The sequence below is a fragment of the Chiloscyllium plagiosum genome, chromosome 32 (genome assembly GCF_004010195.1).
Source record: "Chiloscyllium plagiosum isolate BGI_BamShark_2017 chromosome 32, ASM401019v2, whole genome shotgun sequence".
NCBI classification, from domain to species: Eukaryota; Metazoa; Chordata; class Chondrichthyes; order Orectolobiformes; family Hemiscylliidae; genus Chiloscyllium; species Chiloscyllium plagiosum.
This window is the reverse complement of record NC_057741.1, coordinates 32,573,639-32,591,602: the sequence shown is the minus strand read 5'-3', so window position 1 is coordinate 32,591,602 and position 17,964 is coordinate 32,573,639. Positions and strand designations below refer to the sequence as shown.

Genomic DNA, 17,964 nt, shown 5'->3' with positions numbered 1-17,964 from the left:
CAGGCAAGCTATTATTGAGGCAATTATATCGAAGGTCAAAAAGTGCCCAATTGCAACAATGCTGATGGGTAAAACCGGACATTTCAAATGGATCAGAATTCATCTTTCCTTGCTTTCAAAACTCTTCAGACGGAGATTCCTGACTGGCTGTGCAGAGTTAACTCAGGTTGGCATGTGTACAGTTGATGCAGAACTGCTGAGGCTCTGGTTTATGGTTCACTCCCAGAAGAAAGGGCGCATGGGCAAATATCCCTTCTCCGACGTCTGGACTCATCATAAATCCAGGTTGGCACATTTCCAGCTTTGCAATTTCTCCTCTCTAACCAAATAACCCTGAAAGTAAACTGCAAAAGGACAAAGCCACACACACGTGCACACACTCAGAAATTGTGGATTCACCTGCTCTTCCTCCATAGTGTTGAGGATTTGTTCAATATCAAAAGAGGATTTCAGTAGGCATTAAAATGCTCAACATTAAAAAAATAGTGTGAAGTGTTACTCTCGTAAACTGTTGCAAAGAATTCTGAATGTGCAGCACAAGCCGATATTGCTATATGACATAAGTGTTTTCACTAACAAGACGAAAATATCAAATACCTAATTAATTCAAGTCCTTTCTCAACTCCTCTCCTCTGTTGTGCCTGACAAACCATCAGAGAGCAACGATTGTGCATACATCAGTCCCTTTACAGAACATGAGCATTGAAGTGATGGCAGTGTCATGGTTAAGTTATTGAGCTGACAATCCATCTAATATTCTACAAGGGTTCACATGGCAACTGTTGGAATTTAATTTCAATTAATATGAACTGGAATTGAAAGTTAGTTCAGTTTCAAGGTGACTGATAGTTGGCTCTAATCAATCTCCACTTAAAGAGATATGAATGATTTTTTTTTAATGCAAAGAAAGATGGATTCTGGCCATGAAATGAACACCAATTGCTGCAAAAGACTCTGATTCACTGATTCCCTTCACTTTCCTTTATCTGCCATCCTTACCAGGACTGGTCTACATACCACACAATGTGGTTGACACTTAACTGCCCTCTGAAAATGTCCTAGCAAGCCACTCAGTATTTGGATCTGAAAGAGTTATTATTTAACTGAGTGCAATAAGCTACACTCTCTATTACAATATCACAATGACTTTATGAGAGTGAAGAAACAACTAGTAGGAAAGAGACCTGAAACTAAGGTGCTCTAATACACTTGATCGCAATGTTTAAAAATTCACTCACAGCATGTAACAGTGTGTCTGGGCCAGTATTTATTGCCCCTGAAGAGGTGGTGGTGATCAGGAATTTTTGAACCACTGCAATCCACTTGGTTTGGTCCTCATTTGGGGAAGACAATGGCCTAATGGCATTATTACCAGACTACTAATCCGAAATAGGTTTCAAACATAGAAAATAGGAATAAGCCATTCAGCTCTTCAAGCCTACTCCACCATTCAATATGGCTGATTTTCCAACTCAGTATCAATTCAAGTCTTAGTCTCAGGATTTATACTACATGAGGGGAGTGCGCTGATTGGAAAGTGGACTCTGATTGGCAGAGGAACATTGGCACCTTGGTCAACAACATGTGCATGCGCACAGCATTTGTTTCAATTCAATGTAATATGCAACAACTATCCACTGGCTCATTTCTCTGGGCAATGCCTTGACCATTTAGAGTTAACCTGCCAGGTTTTATGTTTAAACAGAGCATGGTAGTTAACTGTCAGGCATCATTAACTGGTGCACTGTCCGTGGCATCATCTCTACTAGAGTCTGCTCGCCAACCATCCATACAGTATGTAGTCATCTCACAACAGAAGAGAAAGAAAATAAGATTGTGTTCTGCTGTATTTGTTGGGAATTGTTCAAAGTGCAAGACAAAAAAAATTCAACAAAATATGCTGTATTTCAGCATTACTCAAGGATTAATTCAGAGAAGTTTGATTAAAATACATGAAAACGTTAAGTCAGTGATATTTCATTGTCTTTGAATAATTCTTTAACTTTTCCACATGATGTGGATGTCAGTAGCTATGTTAGCATTTGCTGCCCATTCTTGAATATTCCTTCAAGTGGGAGTGAACAGCCATTTTAAAGTACATGCAGTCTGGTCTAGCTCAAGTAGACCCAGGTTGCTGTTAGGAAGGACGTTCCAGGATTTTAACCCAACAACAAATAAATAACTCTATTTTAAAGTGATAGAAATGACCTACAAAGCCATTTTCTAGATAGAGCAGGCCACAACGTCAGTTCCTTCATAATTTTTTAACATTGAATTCTATTCAAAACATATATTTTTAAATGTTCTTCTAACCAGAAGAATGAACTTTAAGTGTTTAAAGACTCTTCAATGCAGTTCTTTGAGGGCCAATCAGCCTAAATGTCAAATGATGATTCAGAGTTAATCTTGTGGTACAGTGGTAATGTTCCCACCTCTGAGCCAGGAGGTCCAGGTTCAGAGGCATATCAGAACATATCTGAACAGGTTAATTAAAAATATACCCAATGACTTTTCCCCTCATGTGATGCTTGTAAATATGTCAAAAAGATCAAACAAAACTAACCCAAAGAACTGCGGATGATGGAAATCAGAAATAAAAACAGATATTGCTGGAAAAACTCAGCAAGTCTTGCAGCAGTTGGGAAGAGAAAGCAGAGATAACATTTCTGATCCAGTGACCCTTCTTCATAATTAAATTATGCAGCAAATGCAGTTGTTTCAAAGTAAGTCATCAGCCATTAAGTCATTTGTGACATGATAACAAGAGAAATGCAGGATAAATTCAGGACCTTCCTCCAACTGATATTTTAATTAGTCTGTTCAGATGTGTTATAACACACCTCTGAAAACCTGGGTCTTCTAGCTCAGAGTAGCGGCACTACCATTGTCCCACAAAAGCCCTGGCTTTTCTTTTATAAACCAGTTGGTAATAGCTGCACATAGATGAATATCTTTATTGAATGGCTAGCAATCACAACCAAAATGTTTTGAATCTTGTCAGCTAGCAAGTATGTTACCTATTTATTTTTGTACCAATGTGCATTACTCTAATGCATGCACATTCAAGTTCCATCTGCTGCTTCCAAAGCTCATCCAATTAATTTGTCCAAATTGTTCAAGATGCAGCTTATCACCCCTGTGGAGGTGACCTGGCCATCTAGCTGGAGGTCATAGGGAAATCCTGTCTATGTAAAGAGCAAGTTCCTTTTATGTGCTATTTTTCAGTACAAGATGTTCACATTCAATGTATAGTCATAACCCATTGTTAACCCACACATTACTTCAAATCTGTAAATAGTTAACTCAGTAGATTAATGTAAATGTTATAAGCAGCACATTAAAACAATTTATGGAGACAATTGAACCTCAGATTTAAAGAAGGTGAGCACAAAACTGATCCTCAGACTACCCAGAGACAGTGTGTCAGTATTTAAAAAACACACAAGCATACTCTACTCTGCTATGCCATCTACACAATTTGCGTCTCTGGCTCACTGTGGACACAAATGGGGCCATCAGAGGTAGGATAGAAAGCCAGGCATCCTGTTAGTGTCAAAAGACAGAGGAAATCAGAGCATGGATATCCCTTAGTCTACTTGCTACCAAACAGCATTCATTCTGTAAATCATTGCAGTAACATTTTGCAATGCTATGCATGTGTAAAAATCTGAATAATATATACAAGAGTTTGCAGAGTATATATAAAATATAAAAGGAACTTTATCATAAAACCCCACAGTATCTTAAAATAAAATGATATTCCATGTGTATTAAACACGTCACATACTAAGTGCCAAATATAAAATAAAACTCACCGCTGTATTTATCATATGATTTGCACTGTGTGGATTGGAAAGTGTGTTAGCAATGGATTTGGTAAATCTGAAAGGATTAATAATCAATTGAAATTGTTGAGGATACCCATTCTATTCTGGCAGTCGTTCACTGAAGATACAGTAATCATAAAATATCTGTTCAAACATAAAATAAAATTCAAAAGAGACATCACAGTGCTAGGTGGCATGTAGCATGCATTTTCTGTCTGATTCACTGTAGCAATTAAAAACTGTTACACCTCCCCGGTGACTTCCTCACATTGATAAGGTCAACAGCACAAATGACCCTGGAACACAACCATCACTAAGTCACATATCATCCTGCCTTTGTAATGTATCACCATTAGTTCATGACCATGGGGGTTGATACCTCTAGAATACATGGCTGAACTAGTGCCTGCATCCTGAGGATGCATTACAAAACATTTCTGCAGAAGACATGTGCACTTCTTATATCTTTTGTTTTTCCTTGATCTCATACGTAGACACCAGCTACTGCATGCACGTTGTGTCCACAACTGCCAATCGATTCACACTACACAACATTTCATTACCAATGTGTGTCAACAACTTTCATTTCTATAGCACCCTTAACTTGAAATGTTTCAATACAGTCCTGAGCCACACACGCAATTATTAGGGTAGCATCCAAAGAGCTTCGAAATCAATGTTTCGGGCAAAAGCCCTTCATCAGGAATCGTCGATTTCGAAGCTCCTTGGAAGCTGCCTGAACTGCTGTGCTCTTCCAGCACCACTAATCCAGAATCTGGTTTCCAGCATCTGCAGTCATTGTTTTTACCTCCGCAATTATTAGGGTAGTTAACCAAGGTTGTGTGTGTGCTGCTTGAAGAGCACAGCAGGTCAGGCAGCATCTGAGGAGCAGAAGAATCGACGTTTTGGGCATAAGCCCTTCATCAGGAATCAATCCAAAAGCAATCCTTTTCTGGTAGTAAACCAAAAGCCCCCATTGAGATACTTAGGGGCCAAAATGAAAATGTTAGGGAATGTCTTAATGCAGGAGAGCAAGGTAGACAGACTGAGAGGATTAGGAAGGGGAGTTCCAGAGTATGAGACCTCAGAAGGAACAGTCACCAATGGTGAACTTAATAACAATTGGAAATGCACAAGAAGCAAAAATTAGAGGATTGCAGGAATGTCTGAAAGTTGAAGAGCTGGAGATGATTAAATACATAAGGGAGTAGTGATGCTAGTGATCAGAATCAAAGTCTGGCCTTTACATGATTTGGAGATGCCGGTGTTGGACTGGGGTGTACAAAGTTAAAAATCACACAATACCAGGTTGTAGTCTAACAGGTTTAATTGGAAACACACTAGCCTTCGGAGCGACACTCCTTCATCAGGTGATAGTCCAGCGTCGCTCCGAAAGCTAGTGTGCTTCCAATTAAACCTGTTGGACTACAACCTGGTATTGTGTGATTTTTGGCCTTTACATTGCAGCTTAAATCAGTGCTCTTAAAAACATTCCAGATACAATGAACTCTTATTTTTAGGTACTTTGCCTTACACTGGAGAAGACAACAAACATTTAAACAAAGAAGCTATATGAGTAAATCTCTTGATCGGTATGTTATTTTCCCCCCACACCGTACACCTTTCAGAGCAGGATGAGATCCAGGAAGTCCCCGAGTTCCATTTTTAAGTCTGCTCGCAAGTCAAATTTCTATGCAAGTCGGAACAGTTACATAAGGTTCACACCTAGCATCAATTAGTCAAATGTTTGTCTTAGTATATTGAAAATATTTTTGCTAAAATATCTTAAATAATAATACAGCAATAATCATCATCATCATCATCGTACTCCCTTGGGCCAACGGACAGCTGAAAATGCGCAGTGTTGCGAGCATCGCGCAAAGTAGTCCGCCTATTTGATAATACGAACCATTGTATGTAACTTGACTTTTTAAAATAATAGGCTTTACAGAGGTCATTTCGCAAGTACGGCGTTCGTAAGTCAGGAATTCATAGCCCGGGGAAAACCTGCACTGCAAATAGAACATCAGGCTCTACTGAGCGAAAGCACAAGGCATAACAGCTGAACAAGCGGCCAGCAACAACTCAATGAAGGACAAATAGTAACTTGGCATGCAGAGTAGAATGCACATGGTAACGGAAGGTTAAAGGAGAGTATTAAGGGTGGGTAGGATGAGGTCAAAGGAGGGATTTGAAAGCAAGGAGCAAAATGTTGAAGTCCCCGTTGGTGTACTCATGTCACAGTCTCTGTCAATGCGACAACCTAAAGCTCACCAGTTTTGAAGAGGTTGACAGCTAAAGGAGCAAACCAAAAGGTGAACCTTTGCACATCAAGACAAAGAATTATTCTGAAAGGTATTCCCTAGAACCCTCATCTACAAGTGGCTCAGTATCAATTTTGGTTTGACACTACTCCCAAAAAGCGCCTTTCCACACTTTTTTTTTTACATTCAAGGAAGGTCAAAAATGCAAATTGTCATTCTCGAATGCTGATGACCTAACTACAGTATTTAGGTGACAAAGGGCGATGTGATGCCCAGATTTGGAGGATAATATTCAGATAAACTAGGGGAACAGCACCTTATTTCTCACCTAGGCACTTTATAGCCTTCAGGGCACATTACTGAGATCAACAAGTTCAGAGCAGGAATACTAACTTCGATTTTAATTAATCACCCCCTTTCGTGGGGTAATTCTGAGAGGACGGAGAATTACACTGACAGCCAGTTAAACTTGCAGTTTGGCGCACATGCATGTATAAACTAGGGGAACAGCACCTTATTTCTCACCTAGGCACTTTATAGCCTTCAGGGCACATTACTGAGATCAACAAGTTCAGAGCAGGAATACTAACTTCGAATTTAATTAATCACCCCCTTTCGTGGGGTAATTCTGAGAGGACGGAGAATTACACTGACAGCCAGTCAAACTTGCAGTTTGGCGCACATGCATGTATGGGAAGTTATATATGCTAACACACAGGGCCCTGATCTTTGCATACAGAAAGAACACAGACTTGCACAGAGCCAGTTCAACACCACAAAACGGTTAATAACTATTCTCTGACTCATTTCTCAAGGCAGTAGCTTGACCAACCAGAGACAACTGCCGATTCAAAATTTAAACAAAGTCTGGTAGTTAACCTCATTAAATGGAGCATTCTCTGTGGCAATGCCTCCACCAGAGGCCACTTGCAAACCAATCCCCATTCTCCTCTCACTCAATGTGTTGGTTTCCCCTTAAATTGGTATTCTTGCAAATTGTCCTGGTAAATGCAAGACAAAATGTTTTGACAATATATGTAGATTTCCCAACAAACAAACGTCCTACTTTTACTGGGAAGCGATCCACAGACACTAATGCTCCTTTCCAAAGCACACAGCGATGGGATTTTGTACAGCAATACTAAATATGGGAATGATTTTTTCTAAATTAATTAGCAATCACCACATGAATCCCACCAAGTTAAACTAGTTAATATTCTTATGCTAGAGAAGGCACCTATTTTAAGATAGCATTGTCAACGGGTCTTGGGGAGGGGCACAAAAAAGAGGCCTTTTGCAGATTCTCTTGCAGGACGTCACCTCAGGACTTCTCAAAGTATTCAGTGGCCATTGATGTCCTTTATAAAATAAAACTTAAAATCAATCACTTGGGAACTACTCATCTCAATTTACAATATCTGCCAAAAATAGACATATATCAGTCATTATTATGTTCCAATTTGTTTTGAAATGCTCTTTGAGTCACTTAATAACTGATCAAATTGATTGATAGAAACAACAGCTTTGGTTGCCACGGAGCTCTGATTGAGTTATATCAGTCCTTGGTTTGCTCTCACAGAGGAGTCATGAAGGTTTTCAAGTCTCACGATGGGGTCACAATGGGAAAAGGTTACGATGACACTGATCAAATTGTGCTCAAGTCTTTAGAATGAGGCTTAAACCTATAATCTTCCAACTCGAGAAGAGGATTCGGTCTTAAGGAAATGTTTACCGACTGGCACATCGGATAAGATGCTGGTTGAGGTTGAATGCAAATGTTTGAGACATATGAGTCTGTACAGGTACTCACTGCAACAGTACTGTTAAAGTAATACAAAAAATGTCAAGAAGAATGTTTTCTTTTTCCTGAATGACTGGATACATAAATAAGCAGTGCAGAGACTTTAAAGTCTACAAAAGCTTACATATAAATTGTTCCTTTAATGTCAAGCATTCCAAGGTTTTTCACAGAAGTGGCACTGAAGAAAATCTGACACTGAGTGACAGAAGGCAGTATTAGGGCATGGTACCAAAAGGTTGGTCAAATGTGCAGCTTTCAAGGATTTGATTTGATTTGTTGGTGTCGCATGTACTGAGATAAAGTGAAAAGTATTGGTTTTGTGTGCTATACAGACAGATTGTACCATACAAAGTGCATAAGTAGCAGAACAGAGTGCAGAGTGTTACAAACACAGTGGGTGCAGACAGAGAGATCAACATTAACATTTGAGAGGTCTGATAGCAATGGGGAAGAAACACGAGAGAGTGGTCTCCTCTGTGCTGTAACAATTCTGGAGATTCTCAGACAGCAAGAGGGAGATAAGCTTGGGGAGGGGGTAGGCGTAGAAGGGTGAAGGAGGAATTTGCTGCATCAAAAGGTCTGGTGAACAGCATTGCCATTCGACCAGGTAATCTGTTTCCGGATGTTCGATTGAGAGTTAAACATTGCAAAGTTGTGCCATAGAACATTATATCTCCAAAGCAAGCAGGCTCTCATCTGAATGATGGCACTTCGAAACAGTGATTCCCAGAATGGTGCGTTGTACTGTCAACCTAGATCCAGCCTCCCCAAGGTGCAATGTTGGGGAGGTGGGGTGTGTGGTATGAGGCAGCTATAGTTGCCACAGAGCTCTGACTGAGTTATATCAGCCCTTGGCCTGCTCTCACAGAGGAATCATAAAGGTTTTCAAGTCTCGTGATGAGGTCACGATGGGAAAAGGTTACGATGACACTGATCAAATTGTGCTCAAGTCTTTAGAATGAGGCTTAAACCTATAATCTTCCAACTCGAAGGAAAGATTGCTACTGCCAAAGCCAAGGCTAGCACCTGAAAGAATATAAAGCAGATTTGGGAATAGATAAGCTAATGATTACTGCTTTGCAAGCGCCTACATATGTTTTTAAAAATGAGATTTATAACAGAACAGGAGAGAAGGAGCAGAAGAATATTTTTAATCTCTACAACAGGACTCTTTCAGTTGACGAGGAAGCAAATAAGCAATGAAGCAGCAACTGTCATGGGAAAATGCAATGTAGTCAGAGCTAGCATTAGGGGAAAGAGAGGAAATATATTCCATCAATTAACAAGTACATTAGAGGAGGTTGCAAATCAATGTGAGTAACTGAGTAAGAAAATACTCTTGCATGAAGTAGGATACATGTATCATTAATGACAGAGTTAAGGCTGGGAAAACAATAAAGATGAAAGAAATTGATTAGAAAGCCATAACTGGAACATTGGGATTAGCACTGTAATAAATACTCCTTTTTTTAAAAAAAAACGTTTGTAGAAATGTATTCCGAGAAAACAGATGACAAAGGAAACAGTGGGACTCCTAAATAGTCTCCAGGAGGCAAGGGGGAGGCGCATGGTAACAGATGATTAGGGCTCGGCAGATGTCCTTAATGACTTTTTTGCATCAGTGTTTACAAATGAATCTGTGCAGTGCCTTCCCCGTACGGGTTTTGAATTTCACAGACAAGCAGAATAAATCCTGATAGATATATGGAGATTAGCCACAAAAGAATAAAGATACTAGAACAGGTCAAGGCTGCCTAGTCCCATCAACGTCATGTAAGATATTAAAGGAAATGGAAGTGGATTTCTGAAGGGTACATCAAGGGACAGATCAGAGAATATAAAAAGGTTACACCAAGGGGACTGGAGCAAGGCAATTTTGGCACTAATTTATAGTGAGGTGTGGAGGGATCCCAGATAATTATTAACCCAAAAGCTTGTCTTCATTGTAGAGGAAAGAATCACAAGAGAACAGTGAGGCATCAGGGGAAATAATGTATGATAATAATGAGCCAAGGTTTTACAGGTGGCACCTGTTTCTTGACTAATCTTTGCAGGATCTTGAAGGGTCATGATTGAGTTGACAGAGGAATGCAGCAGATTTAATATTTAATATATCTGGACTTCATTAAATCTTTTAATACAAAACCATGCAAGAGATTATATTACAATGTGTGTAAGCACAGGGTTGAGGAGGAAAGCTCATGAGGTGAATAATTGATTGAATCAGTGGGGGCAAACGTATTGCTAAAGGCAAGGCATCAAAAATGGCAAAAAACAGAAGGGTGGGGTGGCAGGGGTGGTTGATGCAATAGTGTAAGGATTAGTCTTAGAACTGGTTATGTTGATTTTTGTGTTTATTAATAGATGAATGCATCACTAGCTGGGTCAGCATTTATTGCCCATCCCTAATTACCCTGGGAAAGGTTGTAGTGAGCTGCCTTCTTGAACTGCTGCGAAACATTTGTTATAGATAAACCCACAATGCTATTAGGAAGCAAGATCAAGGATTTTGACCCAGCAACACTGAAAGAATGGCAATAATATTACCGGGTCAGGATGGTGAGTAGTTGGAGGGGAATTTGCAGGTGTATCCCATATATCTGCCATACTTGTCTTTCTAGATGGCAGTGGGCATAGGTTTAGAAGGAGCCTTGGTGAAATTCTGCACTGTGTTTTGTAGATGGTAGACACTGCTGTTGAGTATTAGTGCTGCAGAGAGTGGATGCTTGTGCATGTGATGCTAACCAAGCAGACTGCTGTGGCCTGGATGGAGTCAAGCTTCAAAAGGTGCTGTTGGGGCTGCACTCATCCAGGCAACTGGGGGATATTCCACCACACTCATGACTTGTGTCTTGTAGATGATTAACAGGCTTCAGGGAGACAGGAGGCGAGTTATTCGCTGCGAGATTCTTGGGCCAAACCTTAACCTTTCATGGCTTAGTCTGGAGTTGTCATTTTTTTCTGCAGGGACTCCTGCCAAAAACATCCAATGAGTTTTCTTGCCTTATTGCCAACCTACTCTGCCACTATGTCATCTCTCATTTCAGATACCGGCTCCATCTTGGCTGATGGGGTGCTATGGGAGGTTAGACTCTCTTCCCCCAGGGCCAGCAGCAGAGGCCACAACACCGGACCATACTGCCTGGTCCGAAGTGGGCAATGCAATCTCAGCCATCTGGAGGAATGCACAGCAATGTCAAAGATCCCAGGCAGCTGACCGAACGTTTCCAATCCCTTGGACTGTTTATGGGAAGCTGCCCTGGTAGTACTGTGCTGAGACCGCCTCAGCAAAGGCTACCCCCTTAACTTGACTGAAGACAGCTTACAACCAATAACAAGCTTCCTTCCTTTGTGTCTGTGCTAAACAGCAAAGAGACACAGAAATAATAAGAATTGGGTGTCTTTGAAGGGGCAAAATGCAAAAAGGCAAGACAAGGCAGGGCAGGGGTGCTACAAGCATCCAATTAAGCTCTCAATGTGTGACCACAATGACAGAGAGCCCCAAAAAGCAGCTTCGTGCCATCCATGAGCTGGGTTTGTGTCACTGAGCACACAGTGTCCTTGCTGCAGCATTACAATTACTGATCCATCTTGCTTTGAAGTACAGCAAGTGTCCTGTTAATGGGTTGGAATGTGCCATGAGGTTTTTTTAGAGGTTGGTACAGGTCATTGCCAACATCCATGGACATGGAATGTACATGACCAGTGTCCATGGAGGATGCCCAAAGACATTGGCCCACTGTCGAACACAGATGTTGCCTGAAGCAAGCAGTGAGCTAAATTTAGCAGGCACCCATTCTGATTTCTATGTCATGTTTTCTCAAAAGTTAGCTGGTTCGGCAAGTTTAGTAAAGATAGAAAGTTGAATATTAATAAAGGCAAGTTAGGCCATCAACCGTCAACTGACAACTCACTGCTACCAAGGGAGAATCACACCACAGGTAAAAGCATACAAAAATGGAGCAAAATGTTCCTGATGTCGGGATGTGCCTTGCTGAACCTTTTGCCTGATCTGCCACAAGTTTTGTTGCAGCTCAATCACTTAGACCCCTAGCCTCTGACCTGCTCTTGTAGTCATAGGACTTATACAGCCAGTCCAGTTCAGTGTCTGATCAATGGTAATCCCCAGGACTTTCAGGGTAGAGGTTCGAGCAATGATAATGCCATTGAATATCATGGGACAATGGTTAGATACTCTCCTGGTCATTGCCTGGGACTCATGTGACACTTGTGTTACTTGCCATTTATCAGTCCAAACCTGGCTGTTATCCAGATCTTGCTGCACTTGGATACAAATTGCTTCAATGTGTGCAGAAAGTATGAAATAGTACCCATAATTGAATTCTCCAAGGTTGCTAATGAAATCAAACCAGGTACAATACTTTTGGGCAGGTTACAAGATTGATGTAATAACTAATATACAGAAATACAAAGCCTGGAAATAAGGGACATGGAAAAGTGGGAATTCAAAGTGAATGGAGCCATAATCTACAAGAATGATTGGCATTTTCCCTATCCCAATATATTAGGCACCAATTGGAAATTAAACTTCGACCCTTCTGTGTGCAGCTCAACAGCTTTTATTAATGCATGAGGGACATTTCTGCCCTTTGTTAAGAAAGAAAAATTAATCTGTAAAACTCATGGGTTGCTCCTCTACCTGAGTAAGATACCCATATACGGATAATAAAGTAGTACTGCTTCTAAACATATTGGGAAAACTGGAGAGAACCCAGAAGATTAATTTGTGTGATGTGAAAAATCTATTCATCTTTCACCAGAGCACTCAATCAATGTGAACCAAACAGCTGTCCCAGCCATTTAACATCAGAACGAACAATTGCTTCACTATTGACTTGGCTAAAATCAACAAGTCGTCCTTAAATGTGCTGATATTTGAAAATACATTTTATTTATGAGGTTTGTCATTTATAATGTTAGGCATGCGCTAAATATTTTGTATTTGATGTATTCTGCAATGTAGTTTTAGAATAACTGCACACACAATTAATTATACTTAATATTCCCGTTAAATGATCCCAGAGCAAACTGAAAGCAGATTAGGGTTTTCTTATGGCGCCAAGAGGGTGTGTTATCTAAGAAAGCTTTCATTCTCTGCATTAAATAAACATTTCAAACTGAATTTTTCCACACAATGGTACCTAAATAAGAGTCTTGCGGATATTAGTACATGGATGTTCTTCACAAAGATCAATGTATTACTGTCCCTCCCTTGTCTCAGTAATGCACAATGATGTCAAAGCTGACAGTTTTATATGATCCACTTATTTGAAAAGGTAGTAAACTTGAAACTCCATGTGACCTCTCTCCTTTTTCCTTAGGTATCAACTAATTAGGAAGCTATTTTCATTTGTAATGGAAGCCAAGACCCAGATACAAAAACCTTCACATTCCTTCCTCCAAAGAAGGATTAGGCTGAGCTCAGAAAGCTGCCATTTGTCCCAGGCATTTTGCTTCGCTCGTTCAAAGAGATGGTGCCACGCTCCCATGTGTTCCCATGCTCTACTTAATTATTTTTCCTCCTTCAATTACTCCAAAAGATTACTATTGAATCTGCATCCACATTTCAAATTTTAATCATTTGTTGTATCAAAAAAATCCCCTCATGTCACCTCTCATTCATTTGTAACTCAACTTAAATATGTTTCTGAATCTCTAGTTTAAATATGTTTTTGTAATTGAATCTCTAGTCAGAGTCAAGGTTTATTTAAGTATGTGAACCCTTCTTGCTCCTAATCATCCCCATGCCATTTCCTCTTCTGTAACCTCCACTAGCCTAAGAAGAACAATCCTAGTTTTTCCAGCCAAATCAAAGTACATGTAATTCCTCACCATTTTGACCTTTCTGGTCAACTTAGTCTGTGCTTTCTCAAAAGACTTTGCATTCTTTCAAAGGTCTTAGAATGGGAAATAAGTCTGGAGCTGCAGGGAGGGATCCTGTGGGGTCTAATGTTGCCCTTTGGAGAACTGGCAGGAACCCCAGGGTTGGATGGAAGAGGGAAGTGGGGTGGATGGGGGTGATGAGGGAAAATGGGACCCGATTAACCAATTCCCCTCAGGCACCTAAGTGACTTCCTTCAGGTTCTCTCTGCCAAGAACTGCTGACAGATTTGAGGGCAACAGCTGTCAACTGGGGGACCTGCATTTGCTAGAAGCACAGTCATCCCAGAGTCATTGCGCGAGACAAAACCGGGCAAGGATGGGAATCATGGGGTGGTGAGGTCAGTTGGGAGGAGGGACTGGGCATAATCCTACTCCCTCTTCCCAAAGGCAAGGTGGTGGCTTTCAGCAGCATCCCCTTCCCAATACCAGGGTATCTGTCACCAGGCGCAGAGTGCTGATAATAACAGTCCTCCCTCAGTAATCACTGACAAAGCCACTATAATGGTTCCAAGGACAATGGACGATAATCTGCTCATGACAGAGTTGAATTGACATCCCATTGCCAGTAACTGGGAATCCTACCTCACCCTCTTCTGCCCTCCCACATAAAAAAGATAAGTGGGTGACATATTGCCAATGCCAGGTGACTGATGTGGGGTCTCCCTCTCAAAACCATGTGGGCTCAGTAACCAAGTTTCCTGCCGCAACACACAACATTAAATCCAACCTGGGATTGTTCTGAGATTATAGAGATCAGGTAATTCCATAACCAGTTACAGCCATGAAGCAACTCTGAAGTACAGTCACTATTTCAATATACAAAAATCCCAATTTTACACACAGCCAGGTACCTCAAACTGCATTAAAGACAAGTGAGCAATTTCTGTTTTGGTGGTGTTAGTGGAAAAATAGATGTCATTAAGGACATGAGGGAATTCATCTTTTCATAGCATCACAGAAACCCTGCAGTGTCTAAATAAGCCATTAGGCCCATTGAGTCCATACTGACCCTCCGAAAAGCATCGGACCCAGATTCACTCTCCCCTACCCCATCCCTGTAACCTTACATTTCCCATGGTAAATGCACCTAATCTTCACATCTTTGGGCTATGGGAGGAAACACACGCACACAGAGGGAAGAATGTCTGCCTGTGTGACATTTGCACAGTCATCCAAGATTGGAATCAAACTTGGGTCCCCAGTGCTGTGAGGCAGCAGTGCTAACCACTGAGCCACTGTGCCACCATTTAGATGCATGGTAGCAAGGAATCGGTTACATCCACCTGAGAGGCTACAGGGAGAAAATATCTGCTTTAATACTTCATCCCAAATCTGAACTGCAGTACTCTTACAACTGTGCTATTACCTTTTTTGCATTAACTTATGGTCTATGGCATTAACAGCCAGGGCAGCATTTATTGCTTGTTCCTAATTGACCAGATGGCAGTTAAGACACAACCATATTACCATGGGTCTGCAGTCATATGTAGGCCAGAAAAGGTAAAGATGGCAATTTCCTTCCCTAAAAGGACTTTAGTGAATCAGATGGATTTTTCGGACAATTGACAATTCATTTTATGCTCGTCAGTAGACTCCTAATTACAGATTTTTATTAAATTCAAATTCCACCATCTGCCATGGTGGGATCTGACTTGATGTGATGTTTGAAAGCATGACCTTCTAACTCAGAGATGGTAGTGTGATTTAGTATTTACATTAATGATTAATCAGTTGCAACAAGTGCTAAGTCTAACTTCTGCACACCAACTTCACTGGAGGTGTTCTTAGCCAAGGTGAATTAACAGACGGCGTTCTCACCTGCACACACGTGCTAAATGCTGTGCATCATTACAAAAGCTAAGAGTACTCCAGTGAAGTTGGTGTGCAGAAGTTAGATAAATTTTGAGACACATGGAGACACAAACTGCAATCATCCTATTGCGGAAGTGAAGTCCAAAGCTGTTTTTTATGAGGGCCTAAGAACTAGGAGAAGTAGTCGGAAGTTCAGCTGCTCAAGTCTGCTCCACTTTAATACGATCATGACTGATCTCATCTTGGCCTCAACTCCACTTCTATGACTGCTTTCTATCTCCTCCTCAAAATTTATTTAATGTCCCAGCATCCACCGCACTCTGGGGTCATGAATTCTACCGATGCACGACACGTTGAGAGAAGTAATTTCTCCTTGTCTGTTTTAAATCTATTCCTCCTTATCCTAAAACTATGACCTCTCATTCTAGATTGTCCCATGAGGACACATCCTTTCTACATCTACTTTGTCAATCCCCTTGAGCATCTTCTATACCTCAACTAGATCTCCTCATTCTTCTAAACTCCAAAGAGTATAGTCCTAAACTGCCCATTGTCTCATCACAAGACAAACCCCTCATCTCTCAAAATCAATCTAGTCAAACTCTTCTGAACGGTCTCCAACACAACTAAGGAAGGGGACCAAAAATTTACAACGTGGTGAAGTTTCACTAATGCCCTATGCAGTTACAAGGTGAGAGGAGAAAGATTTAAAAGGGACCCAAAGGAGCAACTTTTTCTTGCAGAGGATGGTGTGGGTATAAAATGAACTGCCAGAGGAAGTGGTGGAGGCTGGTACAACTCCACCATTTAAACGAGCTGAGTAGGAAAGGTTTAGAGGGATACGGGCCAAAATGCTGGCAAGTGGGACTAAATTAATCTTGGACATCTGGTTGGGATGGACAATTTGGACAGAGGGTCTTTTTCCATGCTGCACATCTCTTTGATTCTATGATGACTCAAACAACACTTCCCTATTTTTGTAGCATACTCATTAAAGTAATAAAATGCTAAAATTCCAATTATTCACATTCAATTTTTATTGATTTCGATAATGACATTGTTAAATTTTACCTGAGACACGTATAGTGAGAGCAAGCGAAAATCAGGAATCCTCTCCCAGATTTGAAAAGGAACAATTGACTTTTAATTTGAAAGCTTACAGCAACTGCTGTGGTATCTCCTTTCAGCTTGGTTTCAGTCGTGATGTCTTACTGCTGGAGGAGTTTGTACAGAACTGCAGCACCCAAAGAGCAGGACCTAATCTAATAAGGACCATCTTTTTATCAGTAGCTAATGCCCTCTTAAAACCACTTCATCAAATTAGTGTTCAGAATAGGCTGCAATAACATAACACAATGAAGTAATTGCATCTCCAACCAGTCCCAAAGTCCCTTGTCAGCTATTTTCAGAACAGGTTTAACAAAGATTAAAAACTGCAAACAGAATATGCTATTGATAGAGTTGTACTGGTAACATGGTTACTAAAACAATCTAAGATTCATTCTACATAATGTGGGCCTTAAACAATCATTCCTCCTTGACAGATGCAAACAGCTGTCAGCTTAAAACAGCCAAAATGTTCATTCCCGTTAAGTGCACGACTGTCTTGAAAGCAAATTTCTAGCTGCAATGTCCTATTTTGGAAAGGTCAACAATGTGATTTAAATACACTCTGTCAGATATATACATATGTAACAGCCACTATACTTCAGAGCCACAGTCTGGACTCAGTAGCTGTACAGCTGTCAATAGCTCTTTCACTTGTTTAGTAATTTGTTTTGTAGAAGTGCTTTCAGGTTACCATTTTTTTAAAACTAAAAAATATTGAACTAATTCCTGGTTATTCATCCAATGGAATCAATGTTCAATAAACCAAACTCTCTGCTGTATATTCTACTGAATTAAAAAGCCACAAATGCTGCCAAAAGCAACAGTACATGATCATGCCGATATTTTTTAATGTGGTGATTTAACAGATAATTGGCAACTGGCTACAGCAAGTCCTAGGAAAAGCTAAGCAGGGAAATAGACATTAGCATTTGCTTCATCCACCGAATATGCCTCAAGCTGGTGCAAGAGAAATGAGGACAAGACTGAACAACATCAAGATGATTTTGCAAATTCAGATTTCAGGAAAGGAATCTACCATTAGTACCTTGCCAGACCATCATTTGCCTCCAGTCTCAAGTGTTGTGGGTCATGGTTAAATGCCCTCAAATATGGCTAAGCAGGCCAACCAGTTTAAGGGCATTTAGGGATGGCAACAAATTACCAACGTCTCATGAAAGACTGAAACAATAGGTTTAAAAAAAAAATCAGAATTCAAGGATGAATGAATTCAAGCTCACATTATTGG

The 17,964-nt window shown here is 40.5% G+C and overlaps 1 protein-coding gene across 8 annotated transcripts in view; it reads right to left on the bottom strand.

The window, feature by feature from the left end:
* ccser1 (coiled-coil serine-rich protein 1) overlaps positions 1 to 17,964 on the bottom strand; it is a 1,299,391-nt gene that overhangs the window by 1,193,819 nt on the left and 87,608 nt on the right. The gene's annotated exons all lie outside the window — the stretch shown is intronic.